Source organism: Sinohyriopsis cumingii, chromosome 9 (assembly GCF_028554795.1).
Source record: "Sinohyriopsis cumingii isolate HCF-2022 chromosome 9, ASM2855479v2, whole genome shotgun sequence".
Taxonomy (NCBI): domain Eukaryota; kingdom Metazoa; phylum Mollusca; class Bivalvia; order Unionida; family Unionidae; genus Sinohyriopsis; species Sinohyriopsis cumingii.
Window position 1 is genome coordinate 64833482 of NC_142969.1, and position 24152 is coordinate 64857633.

Sequence of the window (24152 nt, forward strand, 5' to 3'; positions counted from 1 at the left end):
CTTCTGCAAAGTATCGTCATCCTGAGAACAGATAATTGCATTATGCCGTATATGCAATAATGGCTGATAAACTAATCAGGTCCGAGATGATGAAAGCGAACTTGCTTATCCTCAAGGAGAAAGTAGTTAATGAAATTTTGGCCACCCAATATAGACAGCGCTCTTCCCAAATGACACGAGCACCATAATATTATTGGCATCCAACATTTCTCATTAGAGTTAGTTCCCTTTTCTACCACGGACTTGATCTAATGCCAAGTATTGTCAGTTTCACGACTATATTGCATATTTATGGATTACATAGCGTGCAAATCTTGAAAGACGGTTGGTAATACATAGATTGTAAAAAGGTACATGATGTTCTGGAGGCTCTTTATTGAGCTGTGTGCTGGACCATATAAGTACACGGTCAATCATGGCACACTACCCTATCGTACTACACGCATTTGCAAATTATGCAAGCATTCATTTAAATTGAATAAAACCTATATGGATTTATTCTAAAAACTGAATGAATTATAGCATTCATGGACACTATTTTGCAAGTATTATTCAATCAATGAAATTTTGGAATTTTCTCTAGGTTGAGATTTGGAATAGCTTATAATCCGAAGAAATGGGATCTTATCGATGCTTTGAATTTGTACTCCAAACATACAGTCTTATTAATCGTGTATGTGGTAACAGTACAACACTGATCTTTCAGTACAAGCTAGTGCTATTCATTGTGTACTAATAGCACCAAAAAGTACTGGTAGACCAATAGATGTTCCTCGTAGTCGAGAAACTCAGTCACGTTTCATTTATTTCGGTTATTTAAATATTGTGTAAATACTGGGACACTGTTGGTAATATATGGACTGATTGTAGGTTTTGGATGCGCTGGAAGTGCGAATAGAGAGCTGTGTCAACAATCATACAAGTACATTGTCAGTCATGACTCACTTATCTTGTTAATAATTGTGACAATAACTTTGCTCATTTTGGCATATTCAGTTGTATGTAAATAATTGTCAATATCTCTCCAGAACAAAAGCAGTTTGCAAATAGAAAGGAAATCTAATCAAATCATAATCATCCAACTGTAATCGTATTATGACCTTTCCCTTCCATTACCTTCCCACACTAATGTTCAACACCATCAGCATCAGGACCATCCTGGATGAGTAAGTATTAAAGACTTTGAAACATTTAGAAAGGATCGTTGTCCTGAGAAAATAGCCACTTCCATTATATTATATATGCACTACTAGATGAAAAAACCACTCAGGTCTGAATTTATGAAAACGAGCTTGCTTCTCCTCAACTGGTAAGTAGTTAATGAAATTTTGTTCAATGAAAATAGGCTGGTAATCTTCACAAATGACAGGAGAACCAGAATGTGATGGCTGCCAACATTACTCGTTAGGTATAAGATAGTCCTTAACCTCTTGAAATATATGCAATACTAGTTGATGAAACATTCAGGTCTGAAATAATTACAACGAACATACCTCTCCTAACTGGGATAGTAGCTGATGAAACTTACAAATATGAGCAAAGTGTTAAAGACTAATCCCTTCAGTAGGCATGAATTCAATTATGATTGTCATTGAGTAATGTGTGATCTATTAATCTTACCCGTAATCATTCATTTTAGAAGCTCTGCATTCGTAATCATATTTCATTGGCAGAGTATTAGCATAGTGTAACCATTATTACATTTGACTAAACACCCCACCCAACCACCCAAAAATCACTTATTATGTTATTAATGATTAGAGAAATAACAGTGTTCACTTGGCATGTTAATTAGTATCTAAATAACTGTAAATAAACATTCTCAGCTAACTTAAAATTATTTCTTCTTCAGTTATAGAAATATTGATATCTTCACAAAGCAAAAGAAAATAAGCAAATAGAGAGCAATCGTAAGGGTAATCGTCGCACTGTACTTGTAATCGTACTCATGGTTTCAAAAGAACTTGTAATCATAATCATTATCGAGAAACCTGTGATTGTGATGGTGTATCTGTAATGAAACCCATTCCTGCCATCAACACGAGAATGTGAAATACGCCGCCGATTCTATAACTTCTAATCATGGGTTGTGTCTTGGTATATTCGATGACAATGTTGCAAATTGATAAAATGCTATCTTACCAACACAGGCCAATGCAAATGATACTATATAATATGCAAGATCCACTACTTTATAATTCGAATAAAAGCTGTTTGACTTCTGGACACATTGACAACATTCAAACTTCCTGTACATGTACATGTGCTGTTGCAGTATTACCCTCCAAGTTGTATAAGGACCTTTCCCTTCCAATACCGCCCTATGCTAATTTTCAATACCATCAGCACCAAGGCTGTCTTGGATGGTTAAGGATTAAAAACATTTGGAAAGGATCATCATCCTAAGAACAATTCCTTGCATTATATCGCATATGCAATAATGGTTGATAAAGTAATCAGGTCCGAGACGATTAAAGGCGAACTTGCTTATCCTCAAGGAGAAAGTAGGTAATGAACTTTTGGCCTCCCAGTATAGACTGTCGCTCTTCCCAAATGACACTAGCACCAAACTACAATTGGCAGCCAAGATTTTTCATTAAAACTAGTTCCCTTTCTACCACAGGCTTGACCTAATGTCAAGTATTGTCAGTTTCACGACTAGATTGCATGGTTATGGCTTACATATTTTGCAAATATTGAGAGACGCTTGGCAATAGATGGATTCCATGAAGGTACAGGATGCGCTAGAGGCGCGTTATTGAGACCTGTGTAAGTATCACGTAAGTACATGGTCAATCATGACACACTACCATATTGAAATACGTGCATTTGCAAATTATCACAAGCAAGATAGACATTTGAACTGAATGAAACCTATAATCAATTATTCTGATAATTGAATGAATTATAGCATTCATGGACATTGTTTTGTAAGTAATTTTTCAATGATCAAAATTGTCGACTTCTCCCTAGGTTATTGACATTTGGAATGGCTTCTAAACCGGGAAAGGGATCAAATAGATGCTTTGGAACTGTACTCCCCGCACGCAGTCTTATTATTCTTTGATGTGGTGATAGTACAATACTGGTCTCTTAGTGCAAGCTAGTGCTATTCATTGCGTACTAATAGCACCAAAGAGTATTGGCAGACGAATAGTTGTTCCTCATATTCGAGCAACTGATTCACGTTTAATTTATCTCGGATATTTATGACCAGTTATAAATATTGTGCAGGTACTGGAAGACACTTGGTAATACATGGATTGATTATAGGTTTAGGGTGCGCTGGAGGTGCGTTTGAGAGCTGTGTGTAGCTGTGTTGGACTTCTGGTCACATTTAAAGCATTCAAACTTCCCGTACTTGTGCTGTTGCCGTAATACTTTGCATGATGTTTAACGACCTTCCCCTTCCAATACCGCCCCATGCTAATTTCCAATACCATCAGCATCGGGACTGTCTTGGATGATTAAGGATTATGGACTTCTGCAAAGTATCATCATCCTGAGAACAGATCCTTCATTATGCCGTATATGCAATAATGGCTGATAAACTAATCAGGTCCGAGATGATGAAAGCGAACTTGCTTATCGTCAAGGAGAAAGTAGTTAATGAAATTTTGGCCACCCAATATAGACAGCGCTCTTCCCAAATGACACGAGCACCATACTATTATTGGCATCCAACATTTCTCATTAGAGTTAGTTCCCTTTTCTACCACGGACTTGATCTAATGCCAAGTATTGTCAGTTTCACGACTATATTGCATATTTATGGATTACATAGTGTGCAAATCTTGAAAGACGGTTGGTAATACATAGATTGTAAAAAGGTACATGATGTTCTGGAGGCTCTTTATTGAGCTGTGTGCTGGACCATATAAGTACACGGTCAATCATGGCACACTACCCTATCGTACTACACGCATTTGCAAATTATGCAAGCATTCATTTAAATTGAATAAAACCTATATGGATTTATTCTAAAAACTGAATGAATTATAGCATTCATGGACACTATTTTGCAAGTATTATTCAATCAATGAAATTTTGGAATTTTCTCTAGGTTGAGATTTGGAATAGCTTATAATCCGAAGAAATGGGATCTTATCGATGCTTTGAATTTGTACTCCAAACATACAGTCTTATTAATCGTGTATGTGGTAACAGTACAACACTGATCTTTCAGTACAAGCTAGTGCTATTCATTGTGTACTAATAGCACCAAAAAGTACTGGTAGACCAATAGATGTTCCTCGTAGTCGAGAAACTCAGTCACGTGTCATTTATTTCGGTTATTTAAATATTGTGTAAATACTGGGACACAGTTGGTAATATATGGACTGATTGTAGGTTTTGGATGCGCTGGAAGTGCGAATAGAGAGCTGTGTCAACAATCATACAAGTACATTGTCAGTCATGACTCACTTATCTTGTTAATAATTGTGAGAATAACTTTGCTCATTTTGGCATATTCAGTTGTATGTAAATAATTGTCAATATCTCTCCAGAACAAAAGCAGTTTGCAAATAGAAAGGAAATCTAATCAAATCATAATCATCCAACTGTAATCGTATTATGACCTTTCCCTTCCATTACCTTCCCACACTAATGTTCAACACCATCAGGATCAGGACCATCCTGGATGAGTAAGTATTAAAGACTTTGAAACATTTAGAAAGGATCGTTGTCCTGAGAAAATAGCCACTTCCATTATATTATATATGCAATACTAGATGAAAAAGACACTCAGGTCTGAATTTATGAAAACGAGCTTGCTTCTCCTCAACTGGTAAGTAGTTAATGAAATTTTGTTCAATGAAAATAGGCTGGTAATCTTCACAAATGACAGGAGAACCAGAATGTGATGGCTGCCAACATTACTCGTTAGGTATAAGATAGTCCTTAACCTCTTGAAATATATGCAATACTAGTTGATGAAACATTCAGGTCTGAAATAATTACAACGAACATACCTCTCCTAACTGGGATAGTAGCTGATGAAACTTACAAATATGAGCAAAGTGTTAAAGACTAATCCCTTCAGTAGGCATGAATCCAATTATGTTTGTCATTGAGTAATGTGTGATCTATAAATCTTACCCGTAATCATTCATTTTAGAAGCTCTGCATTCGTAATCATATTTCATTGGCAGAGTATTAGCATAGTGTAACCATTATTACATTTCACTAAACACCCCACCCAACCACCCAAAAATCACTTATGTTATTAATGATTAGAGAAATAACAGTGTTCACTTGGCATGTTAATTATTATCTAAATAACTGTTAATAAACATTCTCAGCTAACTTAAAATTATTTCTTCTTCAGTTATAGAAATATTGATATCTTCACAAAGCAAAAGAAAATAAGCAAATAGAGAGCAATCGTAAGGGTAATCGTCGCACTGTACTTGTAATCGTACTCATGGTTTCAAAAGAACTTGTAATCATAATCATTATCGAGAAACCTGTGATTGTGATGGTGTATCTGTAATGAAACCCATTCCTGCCATCAACACGAGAATGTGAAATACGCCGCCGATTCTATAACTTCTAATCATGGGTTGTGTCTTGGTATATTCGATGACAATGTTGCAAATTGATAAAATGCTATCTTACCAACACAGGCCAATGCAAATGATACTATATAATATGCAAGATCCACTACTTTATAATTCGAATAAAAGCTGTTTGACTTCTGGACACATTGACAACATTCAAACTTCCTGTACATGTACATGTGCTGTTGCAGTATTACCCTCCAAGTTGTATAAGGACCTTTCCCTTCCAATACCGCCCTATGCTAATTTTCAATACCATCAGCACCAAGGCTGTCTTGGATGGTTAAGGATTAAAAACATTTGGAAAGGATCATCATCCTAAGAACAATTCCTTGCATTATATCGCATATGCAATAATGGTTGATAAAGTAATCAGGTCCGAGACGATGAAAGCGAACTTGCTTATCCTCAAGGAGAAAGTAGTTAATGAACTTTTGGCCTCCCAGTATAGACTGTCGCTCTTCCCAAATGACACGAGCACCAAACTACAATTGGCAGCCAAGATTTTTCATTAAAACTAGTTCCCTTTCTACCACAGGCTTGACCTAATGTCAAGTATTGTCAGTTTCACGACTAGATTGCATGGTTATGGCTTACATATTTTGCAATTATTGAGAGACGGTTGGCAATAGATGGATTCCATGGATGTACATGATGCGCTAGAGGCGCGTTATTGAGACCTGTGTAAGTATCACGTAAGTACATGGTCAATCATGACACACTACCATATTGAAATACGTGCATTTGCAAATTATCCCAAGCAAGATAGACATTTGAACTGAATAAAACCTATAATCAATTATTCTGATAATTGAATGAATTATAGCATTCATGGACATTGTTTTGTAAGTAATTTTTCAATGATCAAAATTGTCGACTTCTCCCTAGGTTATTGACATTTGGAATGGCTTCTAAACCGGGAAAGGGATCAAATAGATGCTTTGGAACTGTACTCCCCGCACGCAGTCTTATTATTCTTTGATGTGGTGATAGTACAATACTGGTCTCTTAGTGCAAGCTAGTGCTATTCATTGCGTACTAATAGCACCAAAGAGTATTGGCAGACGAATAGTTGTTCCTCATACTCGAGCAACTGATTCACGTTTAATTTATCTCGGATATTTATGACCAGTTATAAATATTGTGCAGGTACTGGAAGACACTTGGTAATACATGTATTTATGAAAACGAACTTGCTTCTCCTCAACTGAAAAGTGGTTAATAGAAGTTTCTCCAACCAACACTGGCTGGAATTCTTCACAAATGACAGGAGAACCAGAATGTGATGGCTGCCAACATTACTCGTTAGGTATAAGATAGTCCTTAACCTCTTGAAATATATGCAATACTAGTTGATGAAACATTCAGGTCTGAAATAATTACAACGAACATACCTCTCCTAACTGGGATAGTAGCTGATGAAACTTACAAATATGAGCAAAGTGTTAAAGACTAATCCCTTCAGTAGGCATGAATTCAATTATGATTGTCATTGAGTAATGTGTGATCTATTAATCTTACCCGTAATCATTCATTTTAGAAGCTCTGCATTCGTAATCATATTTCATTGGCAGAGTATTAGCATAGTGTAACCATTATTACATTTGACTAAACACCCCACCCAACCACCCAAAAATCACTTATTATGTTATTATTGATTAGAGAAATAACAGTGTTCACTTGGCATGTTAATTAGTATCTAAATAACTGTAAATAAACATTCTCAGCTAACTTAAAATTATTTCTTCTTCAGTTATAGAAATATTGATATCTTCACAAAGCAAAAGAAAATAAGCAAATAGAGAGCAATCGTAAGGGTAATCGTCGCACTGTACTTGTAATCGTACTCATGGTTTCAAAAGAACTTGTAATCATAATCATTATCGAGAAACCTGTGATTGTGATGGTGTATCTGTAATGAAACCCATTCCTGCCATCAACACGAGAATGTGAAATACGCCGCCGATTCTATAACTTCTAATCATGGGTTGTGTCTTGGTATATTCGATGACAATGTTGCAAATTGATAAAATGCTATCTTACCAACACAGGCCAATGCAAATGATACTATATAATATGCAAGATCCACTACTTTATAATTCGAATAAAAGCTGTTTGACTTCTGGACACGTTGACAACATTCAAACTTCCTGTACATGTACATGTGCTGTTGCAGTATTACCCTCCAAGTTGTATAAGGACCTTTCCCTTCCAATACCGCCCTATGCTAATTTTCAATACCATCAGCACCAAGGCTGTCTTGGATGGTTAAGGATTAAAAACGTTTGGAAAGGATCATCATCCTAAGAACAATTCCTTGCATTATATCGCATATGCAATAATGGTTGATAAAGTAATCAGGTCCGAGACGATGAAAGCGAACTTGCTTATCCTCAAGGAGAAAGTAGTTAATGAACTTTTGGCCTCCCAGTATAGACTGTCGCTCTTCCCAAATGACACGAGCACCAAACTACAATTGGCAGCCAAGATTTTTCATTAAAACTAGTTCCCTTTCTACCACAGGCTTGACCTAATGTCAAGTATTGTCAGTTTCACGACTGGATTGCATGGTTATGGCTTACATATTTTGCAAATATTGAGAGACGGTTGGCAATAGATGGATTCCATGAAGGTACAGGATGCGCTGGAGGCGCGTTATTGAGACCTGTGTAAGTATCACGTAAGTACATGGTCAATCATGACACACTACCATATTGAAATACGTGCATTTGCAAATTATCCCAAGCAAGATAGACATTTGAACTGAATAAAACCTATAATCAATTATTCTGATAATTGAATGAATTATAGCATTCATGGACATTGTTTTGTAAGTAATTTTTCAATGATCAAAATTGTCGACTTCTCCCTAGGTTATTGACATTTGGAATGGCTTCTAAACCGGGAAAAGGATCAAATAGATGCTTTGGAACTGTACTCCCCGCACGCAGTCTTATTATTCTTTGATGTGGTGATAGTACAATACTGGTCTCTTAGTGCAAGCTAGTGCTATTCATTGCGTACTAATAGCACCAAAGAGTATTGGCAGACGAATAGTTGTTCCTCATATTCGAGCAACTGATTCACGTTTAATTTATCTCGGATATTTATGACCAGTTATAAATATTGTGCAGGTACTGGAAGACACTTGGTAATACATGGATTGATTATAGGTTTAGGGTGCGCTGGAGGTGCGTTTGAGAGCTGTGTGTAGCTGTGTTGGACTTCTGGTCACATTTAAAGCATTCAAACTTCCCGTACTTGTGCTGTTGCCGTAATACTTTGCATGATGTTTAACGACCTTCCCCTTCCAATACCGCCCCATGCTAATTTCCAATACCATCAGCATCGGGACTGTCTTGGATGATTAAGGATTATGGACTTCTGCAAAGTATCGTCATCCTGAGAACAGATCCTTGCATTATGTCGTATATGCAATAATGGCTGATAAACTAATCAGGTCCGAGATGATGAAAGCGAACTTGCTTATCCTCGAGGAGAAAGTAGTTAATGAAATTTTGGCCACCCAATATAGACAGCGCTCTTCCCAAATGACACGAGCACCATAATATTATTGGCATCCAACATTTCTCATTAGAGTTAGTTCCCTTTTCTACCACGGACTTGATCTAATGCCAAGTATTGTCAGTTTCACGACTATATTGCATATTTATGGATTACATAGTGTGCAAATCTTGAAAGACGGTTGGTAATACATAGATTGTAAAAAGGTACATGATGTTCTGGAGGCTCTTTATTGAGCTGTGTGCTGGACCATATAAGTACACGGTCAATCATGGCACACTACCCTATCGTACTACACGCATTTGCAAATTATGCAAGCATTCATTTAAATTGAATAAAACCTATATGGATTTATTCTAAAAACTGAATGAATTATAGCATTCATGGACACTATTTTTCAAGTATTATTCAATCAATGAAATTTTGGAATTTTCTCTAGGTTGAGATTTGGAATAGCTTATAATCCGAAGAAATGGGATCTTATCGATGCTTTGAATTTGTACTCCAAACATACAGTCTTATTAATCGTGGATGTGGTAACAGTACAACACTGATCTTTCAGTACAAGCTAGTGCTATTCATTGTGTGCTAATAGCACCAAAAAGTACTGGTAGACCAATAGATGTTCCTCGTAGTCGAGAAACTCAGTCACGTGTCATTTATTTCGGTTATTTAAATATTGTGTAAATACTGGGACACAGTTGGTAATATATGGACTGATTGTAGGTTTTGGATGCGCTGGAAGTGCGAATAGAGAGCTGTGTCAACAATCATACAAGTACATTGTCAGTCATGACTCACTTATCTTGTTAATAATTGTGAGAATAACTTTGCTCATTTTGGCATATTCAGTTGTATGTAAATAATTGTCAATATCTCTCCAGAACAAAAGCAGTTTGCAAATAGAAAGGAAATCTAATCAAATCATAATCATCCAACTGTAATCGTATTATGACCTTTCCCTTCCATTACCTTCCCACACTAATGTTCAACACCATCAGCATCAGGACCATCCTGGATGAGTAAGTATTAAAGACTTTGAAACATTTAGAAAGGATCGTTGTCCTGAGAAAATAGCCACTTCCATTATATTATATATGCACTACTAGATGAAAAAACCACTCAGGTCTGAATTTATGAAAACGAGCTTGCTTCTCCTCAACTGGTAAGTAGTTAATGAAATTTTGTTCAATGAAAATAGGCTGGTAATCTTCACAAATGACAGGAGAACCAGAATGTGATGGCTGCCAACATTACTCGTTAGGTATAAGATAGTCCTTAACCTCTTGAAATATATGCAATACTAGTTGATGAAACATTCAGGTCTGAAATAATTACAACGAACATACCTCTCCTAACTGGGATAGTAGCTGATGAAACTTACAAATATGAGCAAAGTGTTAAAGACTAATCCCTTCAGTAGGCATGAATTCAATTATGATTGTCATTGAGTAATGTGTGATCTATTAATCTTACCCGTAATCATTCATTTTAGAAGCTCTGCATTCGTAATCATATTTCATTGGCAGAGTATTAGCATAGTGTAACCATTATTACATTTGACTAAACACCCCACCCAACCACCCAAAAATCACTTATTATGTTATTATTGATTAGAGAAATAACAGTGTTCACTTGGCATGTTAATTAGTATCTAAATAACTGTAAATAAACATTCTCAGCTAACTTAAAATTATTTCTTCTTCAGTTATAGAAATATTGATATCTTCACAAAGCAAAAGAAAATAAGCAAATAGAGAGCAATCGTAAGGGTAATCGTCGCACTGTACTTGTAATCGTACTCATGGTTTCAAAAGAACTTGTAATCATAATCATTATCGAGAAACCTGTGATTGTGATGGTGTATCTGTAATGAAACCCATTCCTGCCATCAACACGAGAATGTGAAATACGCCGCCGATTCTATAACTTCTAATCATGGGTTGTGTCTTGGTATATTCGATGACAATGTTGCAAATTGATAAAATGCTATCTTACCAACACAGGCCAATGCAAATGATACTATATAATATGCAAGATCCACTACTTTATAATTCGAATAAAAGCTGTTTGACTTCTGGACACATTGACAACATTCAAACTTCCTGTACATGTACATGTGCTGTTGCAGTATTACCCTCCAAGTTGTATAAGGACCTTTCCCTTCCAATACCGCCCTATGCTAATTTTCAATACCATCAGCACCAAGGCTGTCTTGGATGGTTAAGGATTAAAAACATTTGGAAAGGATCATCATCCTAAGAACAATTCCTTGCATTATATCGCATATGCAATAATGGTTGATAAAGTAATCAGGTCCGAGACGATGAAAGCGAACTTGCTTATCCTCAAGGAGAAAGTAGTTAATGAACTTTTGGCCTCCCAGTATAGACTGTCGCTCTTCCCAAATGACACGAGCACCAAACTACAATTGGCAGCCAAGATTTTTCATTAAAACTAGTTCCCTTTCTACCACAGGCTTGACCTAATGTCAAGTATTGTCAGTTTCACGACTAGATTGCATGGTTATGGCTTACATATTTTGCAAATATTGAGAGACGCTTGGCAATAGATGGATTCCATGAAGGTACAGGATGCGCTAGAGGCGCGTTATTGAGACCTGTGTAAGTATCACGTAAGTACATGGTCAATCATGACACACTACCATATTGAAATACGTGCATTTGCAAATTATCCCAAGCAAGATAGACATTTGAACTGAATAAAACCTATAATCAATTATTCTGATAATTGAATGAATTATAGCATTCATGGACATTGTTTTGTAAGTAATTTTTCAATGATCAAAATTGTCGACTTCTCCCTAGGTTATTGACATTTGGAATGGCTTCTAAACCGGGAAAGGGATCAAATAGATGCTTTGGAACTGTACTCCCCGCACGCAGTCTTATTATTCTTTGATGTGGTGATAGTACAATACTGGTCTCTTAGTGCAAGCTAGTGCTATTCATTGCGTACTAATAGCACCAAAGAGTATTGGCAGACGAATAGTTGTTCCTCATACTCGAGCAACTGATTCACGTTTAATTTATCTCGGATATTTATGACCAGTTATAAATATTGTGCAGGTACTGGAAGACACTTGGTAATACATGTATTTATGAAAACGAACTTGCTTCTCCTCAACTGAAAAGTGGTTAATAGAAGTTTCTCCAACCAACACTGGCTGGAATTCTTCACAAATGACAGGAGAACCAGAATGTGATGGCTGCCAACATTACTCGTTAGGTATAAGATAGTCCTTAACCTCTTGAAATATATGCAATACTAGTTGATGAAACATTCAGGTCTGAAATAATTACAACGAACATACCTCTCCTAACTGGGATAGTAGCTGATGAAACTTACAAATATGAGCAAAGTGTTAAAGACTAATCCCTTCAGTAGGCATGAATCCAATTATGATTGTCATTGAGTAATGTGTGATCTATTAATCTTACCCGTAATCATTCATTTTAGAAGCTCTGCATTCGTAATCATATTTCATTGGCAGAGTATTAGCATAGTGTAACCATTATTACATTTGACTAAACACCCCACCCAACCACCCAAAAATCACTTATTATGTTATTAATGATTAGAGAAATAACAGTGTTCACTTGGCATGTTAATTAGTATCTAAATAACTGTAAATAAACATTCTCAGCTAACTTAAAATTATTTCTTCTTCAGTTATAGAAATATTGATATCTTCACAAAGCAAAAGAAAATAAGCAAATAGAGAGCAATCGTAAGGGTAATCGTCGCACTGTACTTGTAATCGTACTCATGGTTTCAAAAGAACTTGTAATCATAATCATTATCGAGAAACCTGTGATTGTGATGGTGTATCTGTAATGAAACCCATTCCTGCCATCAACACGAGAATGTGAAATACGCCGCCGATTCTATAACTTCTAATCATGGGTTGTGTCTTGGTATATTCGATGACAATGTTGCAAATTGATAAAATGCTATCTTACCAACACAGGCCAATGCAAATGATACTATATAATATGCAAGATCCACTACTTTATAATTCGAATAAAAGCTGTTTGACTTCTGGACACATTGACAACATTCAAACTTCCTGTACATGTACATGTGCTGTTGCAGTATTACCCTCCAAGTTGTATAAGGACCTTTCCCTTCCAATACCGCCCTATGCTAATTTTCAATACCATCAGCACCAAGGCTGTCTTGGATGGTTAAGGATTAAAAACGTTTGGAAAGGATCATCATCCTAAGAACAATTCCTTGCATTATATCGCATATGCAATAATGGTTGATAAAGTAATCAGGTCCGAGACGATGAAAGCGAACTTGCTTATCCTCAAGGAGAAAGTAGTTAATGAACTTTTGGCCTCCCAGTATAGACTGTCGCTCTTCCCAAATGACACGAGCACCAAACTACAATTGGCAGCCAAGATTTTTCATTAAAACTAGTTCCCTTTCTACCACAGGCTTGACCTAATGTCAAGTATTGTCAGTTTCACGACTAGATTGCATGGTTATGGCTTACATATTTTGCAAATATTGAGAGACGCTTGGCAATAGATGGATTCCATGAAGGTACAGGATGCGCTGGAGGCGCGTTATTGAGACCTGTGTAAGTATCACGTAAGTACATGGTCAATCATGACACACTACCATATTGAAATACGTGCATTTGCAAATTATCCCAAGCAAGATAGACATTTGAACTGAATAAAACCTATAATCAATTATTCTGATAATTGAATGAATTATAGCATTCATGGACATTGTTTTGTAAGTAATTTTTCAATGATCAAAATTGTCGACTTCTCCCTAGGTTATTGACATTTGGAATGGCTTCTAAACCGGGAAAGGGATCAAATAGATGCTTTGGAACTGTACTCCCCGCACGCAGTCTTATTATTCTTTGATGTGGTGATAGTACAATACTGGTCTCTTAGTGCAAGCTAGTGCTATTCATTGCGTACTAATAGCACCAAAGAGTATTGGCAGACGAATAGTTGTTCCTCATATTCGAGCAACTGATTCACGTTTAATTTATCTCGGATATTTATGACCAGTTATAAATATTGTGCAGGTACTGGAAGACACTTGGTAATACATGGATTGATTATAGGTTTAGGGTGCGCTGGAGGTGCGTTTGAGAGCTGTGTGTAGCTGTGTTGGACTTCTGGTCACATTTAAAGCATTCAAACTTCCCGTACTTGTGCTGTTGCCGTAATACTTTGCATGATGTTTAACGACCTTCCCCTTCCAATACCGCCCCATGCTAATTTCCAATACCATCAGCATCGGGACTGTCTTGGATGATTAAGGATTATGGACTTCTGCAAAGTATCGTCATCCTGAGAACAGATCCTTGCATTATGTCGTATATGCAATAATGGCTGATAAACTAATCAGGTCCGAGATGATGAAAGCGAACTTGCTTATCCTCGAGGAGAAAGTAGTTAATGAAATTTTGGCCACCCAATATAGACAGCGCTCTTCCCAAATGACACGAGCACCATAATATTATTGGCATCCAACATTTCTCATTAGAGTTAGTTCCCTTTTCTACCACGGACTTGATCTAATGCCAAGTATTGTCAGTTTCACGACTATATTGCATATTTATGGATTACATAGTGTGCAAATCTTGAAAGACGGTTGGTAATACATAGATTGTAAAAAGGTACATGATGTTCTGGAGGCTCTTTATTGAGCTGTGTGCTGGACCATATAAGTACACGGTCAATCATGGCACACTACCCTATCGTACTACACGCATTTGCAAATTATGCAAGCATTCATTTAAATTGAATAAAACCTATATGGATTTATTCTAAAAACTGAATGAATTATAGCATTCATGGACACTATTTTGCAAGTATTATTCAATCAATGAAATTTTGGAATTTTCTCTAGGTTGAGATTTGGAATAGCTTATAAACCGAAGAAATGGGATCTTATCGATGCTTTGAATTTGTACTCCAAACATACAGTCTTATTAATCGTGGATGTGGTAACAGTACAACACTGATCTTTCAGTACAAGCTAGTGCTATTCATTGTGTACTAATAGCACCAAAAAGTACTGGTAGACCAATAGATGTTCCTCGTAGTCGAGAAACTCAGTCACGTTTCATTTATTTCGGTTATTTAAATATTGTGTAAATACTGGGACACAGTTGGTAATATATGGACTGATTGTAGGTTTTGGATGCGCTGGAAGTGCGAATAGAGAGCTGTGTCAACAATCATACAAGTACATTGTCAGTCATGACTCACTTATCTTGTTAATAATTGTGACAATAACTTTGCTCATTTGGCATATTCAATTGTATGTAAATAATTGTCAATATCTCTCCAGAACAAAAGCAGTTTGCAAATGGAAAGGAAATATAATCAAATCATAATCGTCCAACTGTAATCGTATTATGATCTTTCCCTTCCAATACCGTCCCACACTAATTTTCAACACCATCAGCATCAGGACCATCCTGGATGAGTAAGTATTAAGGACTTAGAAAAGATCGTTGTCATGAGAAAAAAGTCCCTTGCGTTATATTATATATGCAATACTAGATGAAAAAGACACTCAGGTCTGTATTTATGAAAACGAACTTGCTTCTCCTCAACTGAAAAGTGGTTAATAGAAGTTTCTCCAACCAACACTGGCTGGAATTCTTCACAAATGACAGGAGAACCAGAATGTGATGGCTGCCAACATTACTCGTTAGGTATAAGATAGTCCTTAACCTCTTGAAATATATGCAATACTAGTTGATGAAACATTCAGGTCTGAAATAATTACAACGAACATACCTCTCCTAACTGGGATAGTAGCTGATGAAACTTACAAATATGAGCAAAGTGTTAAAGACTAATCCCTTCAGTAGGCATGAATTCAATTATGATTGTCATTGAGTAATGTGTGATCTATTAATCTTACCCGTAATCATTCATTTTAGAAGCTCTGCATTCGTAATCATATTTCATTGGCAGAGTATTAGCATAGTGTAACCATTATTACATTTGACTAAACACCCCACCCAACCACCCAAAAATCACTTATTATGTTATTAATGATTAGAGAAATAACAGTGTTCACTTGGCATGTTAATTAGTATCTAAATAACTGTAAATAAACATTCTCAGCTAACTTAAAATTATTTCTTCTTCAGTTATAGAAATATTGATATCTTCACAAAGCAAAAGAAAATAAGCAAATAGAGAGCAATCGTAAGGGTAATCGTCGCACTGTACTTGTAATCGTACTCATGGTTTCAAAAGAACTTGTAATCATAATCATTATCGAGAAACCTGTGATTGTGATGGTGTATCTGTAATGAAACCCATTCCTGCCATCAACACGAGAATGTGAAATACGCCGCCGATTCTATCAATTCTAATCATGGGTTGTGTCTTGGTATATTCGATGACAATGTTGCAAATTGATAAAATGCTATCTTACCAACACAGGCCAATGCAAATGATACTATATAATATGCAAGATCCACTACTTTATAATTCGAATAAAAGCTGTTTGACTTCTGGACACATTGACAACATTCAAACTTCCTGTACATGTACATGTGCTGTTGCAGTATTACCCTCCAAGTTGTATAAGGACCTTTCCCTTCCAATACCGCCCTATGCTAATTTTCAATACCATCAGCACCAAGGCTGTCTTGGATCGTTAAGGATTAAAAACATTTGGAAAGGATCATCATCCTAAGAACAATTCCTTGCATTATATCGCATATGCAATAATGGTTGATAAAGTAATCAGGTCCGAGACGATGAAAGCGAACTTGCTTATCCTCAAGGAGAAAGTAGTTAATGAACTTTTGGCCTCCCAGTATAGACTGTCGCTCTTCCCAAATGACACGAGCACCAAACTACAATTGGCAGCCAAGATTTTTCATTAAAACTAGTTCCCTTTCTACCACAGGCTTGACCTAATGTCAAGTATTGTCAGTTTCACGACTAGATTGCATGGTTATGGCTTACATATTTTGCAAATATTGAGAGACGCTTGGCAATAGATGGATTCCATGAAGGTACAGGATGCGCTAGAGGCGCGTTATTGAGACCTGTGTAAGTATCACGTAAGTACATGGTCAATCATGACACACTACCATATTGAAATACGTGCATTTGCAAATTATCCCAAGCAAGATAGACATTTGAACTGAATGAAACCTATAATCAATTATTCTGATAATTGAATGAATTATAGCATTCATGGACATTGTTTTGTAAGTAATTTTTCAATGATCAAAATTGTCGACTTCTCCCTAGGTTATTGACATTTGGAATGGCTTCTAAACCGGGAAAGGGATCAAATAGATGCTTTGGAACTGTACTCCCCGCACGCAGTCTTATTATTCTTTGATGTGGTGATAGTACAATACTGGTCTCTTAGTGCAAGCTAGTGCTATTCATTGCGTACTAATAGCACCAAAGAGTATTGGCAGACGAATAGTTGTTCCTCATATTCGAGCAACTGATTCACGTTTAATTTATCTCGGATATTTATGACCAGTTATAAATATTGTGCAGGTACTGGAAGACACTTGGTAATACATGGATTGATTATAGGTTTAGGGTGCGCTGGAGGTGCGTTTGAGAGCTGTGTGTAGCTGTGTTGGACTTCTGGTCACATTTAAAGCATTCAAACTTCCCGTACTTGTGCTGTTGCCGTAATACTTTGCATGATGTTTAACGACCTTCCCCTTCCAATACCGCCCCATGCTAATTTCCAATACCATCAGCATCGGGACTGTCTTGGATGATTAAGGATTATGGACTTCTGCAAAGTATCATCATCATGAGAACAGATTCTTGCATTATGCCGTATATGCAATAATGGCTGATAAACTAATCAGGTCCGAGATGATGAAAGCGAACTTGCTTATCCTCAAGGAGAAAGTAGTTAATGAAATTTTGGCCACCCAATATAGACAGCGCTCTTCCCAAATGACACGAGCACCATAATATTATTGGCATCCAACATTTCTCATTAGAGTTAGTTCCCTTTTCTACCACGGACTTGATCTAATGCCAAGTATTGTCAGTTTCACGACTATATTGCATATTTGTGTATTGCATAGTGTGCAAATCTTGAAAGACGGTTGGTAATACATAGATTGTAAAAAGGTACATGATGTTCTGGAGGCTCTTTATTGAGCTGTGTGCTGGATCATATAAGTACACGTTCAATCATGGCACACTACCCTATCGTACTACACGCATTTGCAAATTATGCAAGCATTCATTTAAATTGAATAAAACCTTCATGGATTTGTTCTAAAAACTGAATGAATTATAGCATTCATGGACACTATTTTGCAAGTATTATCCAATCAATGAAATTTTGGAATTTTCTCTAGGTTGAGATTTGGAATAGCTTTTAAACCGAAGAAATGGGATCTTATCGATGCTTTGAATTTGTACTCCAAACATACAGTCTTATTAATCGTGGATGTGGTAACAGTACAACACTGATCTTTCAGTACAAGCTAGTGCTATTCATTGTGTACTAATAGCACCAAAAAGTACTGGTAGACCAATAGATGTTCCTCGTAGTCGAGAAACTCAGTCACGTTTCATTTATTTCGGTTATTTAAATATTGTGTAAATACTGGGACACAGTTGGTAATATATGGACTGATTGTAGGTTTTGGATGCGCTGGAAGTGCGAATAGAGAGTTGTGTCAACAATTATACAACTACATTGTCAGTCATGACTCACTTATCTTGTTAATAATTGTGACAATAACTTTGCTCATTTGGCATATTCAATTGTATGTAAATAATTGTCAATATCTCTCCAGAACAAAAGCAGTTTGCAAATGGAAAGGAAATCTAATCAAATCATAATCATCCAACTGTAATCGTATTATGACCTTTCCCTTCCAATACCGTCCCACACTAATGTTCAACACCATCAGCATCAGGACCATCCTGGATGAGTAAGTATTAAAGACTTTGAAACATTTAGAAAGGATCGTTGTCCTGAGAAAATAGCCACTTCCATTATATCTTACCAACACAGGCCAATGCAAATGATACTATATAATATGCAAGGTCCACTACTTTATAATTCGAATAAAAACTGTTTGACTTTTGGTCGCATTGACAGCATTCAAACTTCCTGTACATGTGTTGTTGCAGTACTACCTTCCATGTTTTACTTCTGGTTACATTGACAACATTCAAACTTCCTGTATATGTGGTGTTGCTGTATTACTTTGCATGCTGAATAAGGACCTTTTTCTTCCAACACCGCCCCATGCTAATTTCCATTACCATCGGCAAAGGGCTGTTTCGGATGATTAAGGATTAAGGACTTTTGGAAAGGATCTTCGTCTTGTGGAAAGAGATCATTTTACTGTGTTTCATATGCAATGCATTGTGATCAAATAATCAGGTCCTAGATGATGAAAACGGACTTGCTTCTCCTCATGGAAAAAGTTGTTCATGAAAGAATGGCCTCCAAACTTAGAATGGCGCTTCTCACAAATAACACAAGCACCAGATTATTATTGGTAGCCAACTTCTTTCTTTAGAATTAGTCCCCTTTCTATCACAGGCTTGATCTAACGTCAAGTATTGTCAGTTTCACGTCTGTATTGGTTTCGCATTTAATTTGATAACTGGTCGAATTATAGCATTATGTTTCACTATTTTGCAAGTATTGTTTCAATGATTATAATTTTCAAATGACTGTAATTGATTGGATTGCACGAAGGTTTTGAATGCGCTGGATGCGCATATTGTGAGCTGTGTGTACGTGGTCAATCATGGCACATTTGTATTCTTAATAATTGTGACAATAACTGCGCTCATTTGACGTGTTGATTTATATGTAAACAATTGTCAATATTTCCCGAGAACAAAAGCAGATAGGAAATGGAAAGCATTTGCAATCGTAATCGTAATAATCCCACTGTAATCGAATAATGTCCTTTCCCTTCCAATACCGCCCTATGCTAATTTCCAGTACGATTAGCATCAGGACCATCTTGGATGATTAAGGAATACTGACTTTTAAATATTTAAAAAGGCTGGTCGTCCTTAGAAAAGAGATCGTTGCATTCTATTATTTATTTAATACTGGAAGATAAAACTTTCAAGTCCAAATTGCTTCTCCTCAAGGAAAAAAAATTTAATAAAATGTTTTCCTCCCAAAATAGACCAGTACTTGTCACAAAATGACACGTGTACCAGAATATTATTGGCTTCCAAAATTTCTTATTAGAGGTAGTTCCCTTTCTACCACATGCTTGATCTAATGTCAAGTATTGTCAGTTTCACGACTGTATTGCATGATTAAGGATCAAATATTGTGTAAATATTGAGAAACGGTTGGTTTGCATGGCTCGCATGAAAGGTACATGGTCCGCTGGAGGCGGGTATTAAGAGCTGTGTTTAGGATCATACAAGTACATGGTCAATAGTGGCAGACTGTCCTATCACACACTATGTGCATGTTCTAATCATCCCAAGCAAGATATTCTTTTTAACTGAATAAAACCTTTATGCGTTTGATAACTATGTTAAATATAGCGTTATTGGACACTACTGTGCAATTAATTTTTCAAGGATAGAATTTGTCGAATTCCTCTAGGTAACTGAGATTTTTAATAGCTTCTTAACCAGGGAAAGGGATCAAATCGATGCTTCGGAAATGTACTTCAAACTTGCGCTGTTATTAATCGTTGATGTGGTGATAGTACAACACTGATCTCTCAGTACAAGCTAGTGTTATTCTTTGTGTATTAATTGCTCCAAAATGTACTGGTAGACCAATAGTTGTTCCTGGTATTCGAGCAAATCAGTCACGTGTTTTATCAAACGTATTTATGACCCGTATTAAATATTGTGTAAATACTGGGAGACAGTTGGCAATGCCTGGATTAATTTCAGGTTTATGATGCGCTGGAGGTGCCAAATGAGAGCATTCTGTAGTATCATATATGTACATGGTCAATCATTGCACACTCATATTCTTAATATTTATTGAACACTGTTTTGGAAGGATTTTGTCAATGATTGAAATTTTCGAATTCGCTCTATGTAATTAACATTTTGAATAGCTTCTGAACCAGGGTATGAAATCAAATCAAACATGGAGTCCTGGTAATCCAATACGTGGTGATAGTACAACACTGAACCAGGGTATGAAAACAAATCAAACATGGAGTCCTGGTAATCCTATACGTGGTTATAGTACAACACTGATCTCTCAGTACAACCTAGTGCTAGTGATTGTGTACTATGTGTGCACGTCCTTTTCCGCCGTTTTTTATTCCCTTGCCACGCAAACCGGCACGTAAATACAAATTAGCATTGCTCTTCCCACATAATTAGGAAGGCACGTTTCAATTTCTGCGTAAGGATACCCAAATACAACACATTCTGTTTTGCATTTCAACCGCATGAAACTGGTAGACCAATAGTTTTTCCTCGTATTCGAGCAACTCGGTCATACATTGCAATTTCAGTCATCTTTGTTATTGTTTCATAAAGAAATAGAACCCTCAATAAACAGACACATAAACACATGAATATACAAACACTTAGATATATTTAAATATTAATGATTTTAAATTTCAAGGGTTTAGTTCAATAATTTGGTTATCGTTGTACTTAAATAAATACAATCTGTAATGTATAATTTAATACCTCTAAAAACATTTCAAGAAATGCTCGGGTTTGACATTTGACTTAAATTCATTAGGCACAAGTTTCATTTTAATACAGTGAAGATGAAAAGTCATTGAAGAGTTCTCCCTTTCATTCAAGATTATCGGCCGTCAATTATCTCCACCACAAAGACAATATTTGACCGTACTATTTAAAATTGGTTTGTCAGCTGGCAGAAACAGTTGTCTTCGCGAAAAGTACATAAAAGTTCTAGCATAATGCAGATGCTGTGAAATTTTAATTCCGTAAGTGATTTTTGTATTCCGATGATCATTGTCCGGAAATAACATGACAATTTTGTGCAATTTTTGGGGACATCATACAAAATAATATATCTCTGTAAAAAAATAAATAATAACCGTATTTCTATTTTATATCAATATATGTGATTGCGGTTCAAAGTCATTCCACAAAATATACTATATCTAGATGGAAATTTTAACAAAAACACACTATACAAAATAACAAATTTTATACTCACAACAATGAAAGCATGCGGTCAAGTAATAATAACAGATAAAAGGTGATAAAGTAAACCATGACGAAAAGTACAGATAAGGACGTTATGGGGCTATGTCACGTGGCGCTACGCGAAGTGAACAGGCTCGTAAAAGAGTCTGGAAAAAGGAACCCTTATGGAATGGACATTTAAACAACATTACACATTTTATGTAATTAACTTAGGCTCCATTAACAATAGTACAGCTATATACTGTACAAACCACCCCGAAAGGGAAAACAATCTTCATGTAGAAATATTATGGCTCTTTGGCATAAATTTCAAATAAAAGATAGACCTGCTCGAGATGGGCGACATACATAAAATAAAGAAAGTATAAACCCCACCTCGAGCACAGTTTAATCTTATTTTATGTGCGAGAGTGATAAATTTAGTACACACAAATAAACCAATAAGGTTTCAAATTTATACATATAATAACACTCTTCGCCAAAATTCAAAATTACATGAACACTCCCGATGTAAATATAAACACGGGAGAAAATAAGACAACTGTTTTTTTTTTGTTTAGATTTGGCATAGTTTGCTGTCCCAACATGGAAACAAAAATAGCAATCTCACAAATGACACAAGCACCAGATTATTATTAGTTGCCAACTTCTTTCTTTATAAAAATGGTACAAACAGCACTAAGAGGTTAATATTAGAACTGATCGGCCTGATATTGTGACTGACACTAACCTCTTAATGCTGAGCGCCAATCGAGACAGCTGTTAGTACCATTTTTGTCTTTGGTATAATTTGGTCGGGTTTGTAACCCACAACCTCCCGCATCCTAGGCGGACGCTCTAACCACTATGCCACCGGAGCGGTCGTTGAAGGTGTCTGCTCTATTACATGTGTTGACTCGTGTGTATCTAATATCACACGCGAACTTTTCCATCTGTATACCGTAAATTTTATATCAACAGTATTCTAAATTTAAAATGTATTTGTCCTAGTAAGGCGCTATGTTATTGAGTTAAAAGGAAATATTTTGTTTAAAAAGGTAAGCAAAGAGAGAAGCAAGCATTTCCTATATGTTTTTATTTTTAGTATAATAAATTGTATCTTTTCTCACCGTTTCACTCTCTTATTCATTCTTTCAATATTAATTGCAGTTACATTTTTTATGTACATAAAGTATGAAGAGTCACAAGTAGAAATCAAGGTTCCACTTAGAATACTATTTGCTAAAAACATTTTGTGAAAGTTCTAGTATTCATCCTGACTAACTCATTTTTCATTTAACTATACAAAAATAAGTGTATAATCTACAGATGTCCAAAATAGCCTGAAGTCAATTTGTTTTCTTAGACATGTACGTAGAACTAATACCATCTGATCTGTTATTGTATCAGTGTATTATATATTATTGTAATCACTTGATTAAAAAAATTAATAAAACCTCAGTCAAAACGTGTGTAAGTTGTCAATATTATTGAACTTAATTTAAGATTCCACGAATTTCAATTATTATTATTAGTAGTAGTAGTAGTAGTAATATTAGTAGTAATATTAGTAGTAGCTAATGAAACATTCCATTATATTCTTTGTTACTTTTTTTGCTGTCAGACCAAAAAAAGGAAAGCGTTATGGTTAATGAAAATATTGTCTCCTTGCGTTGTAGTCGTACATATACCATTTACGGACATAAAACACAAAAACAAATCTGAATTGTTAATTAGTTATGTCACGTGCCCGTAGGGCATCAACAACAAAGTTTATCGTTTACATTCATTACTTGTTGATGAAAAACTCTTCCACGTTTATAAATGAAACACCAAAGATATATCTAATGTGTGTATTTGAGTCAATATTACGTGCCGATGAACATGTAGTTGATTTGTAAAGTGGGTTTGACTTTATTTACAC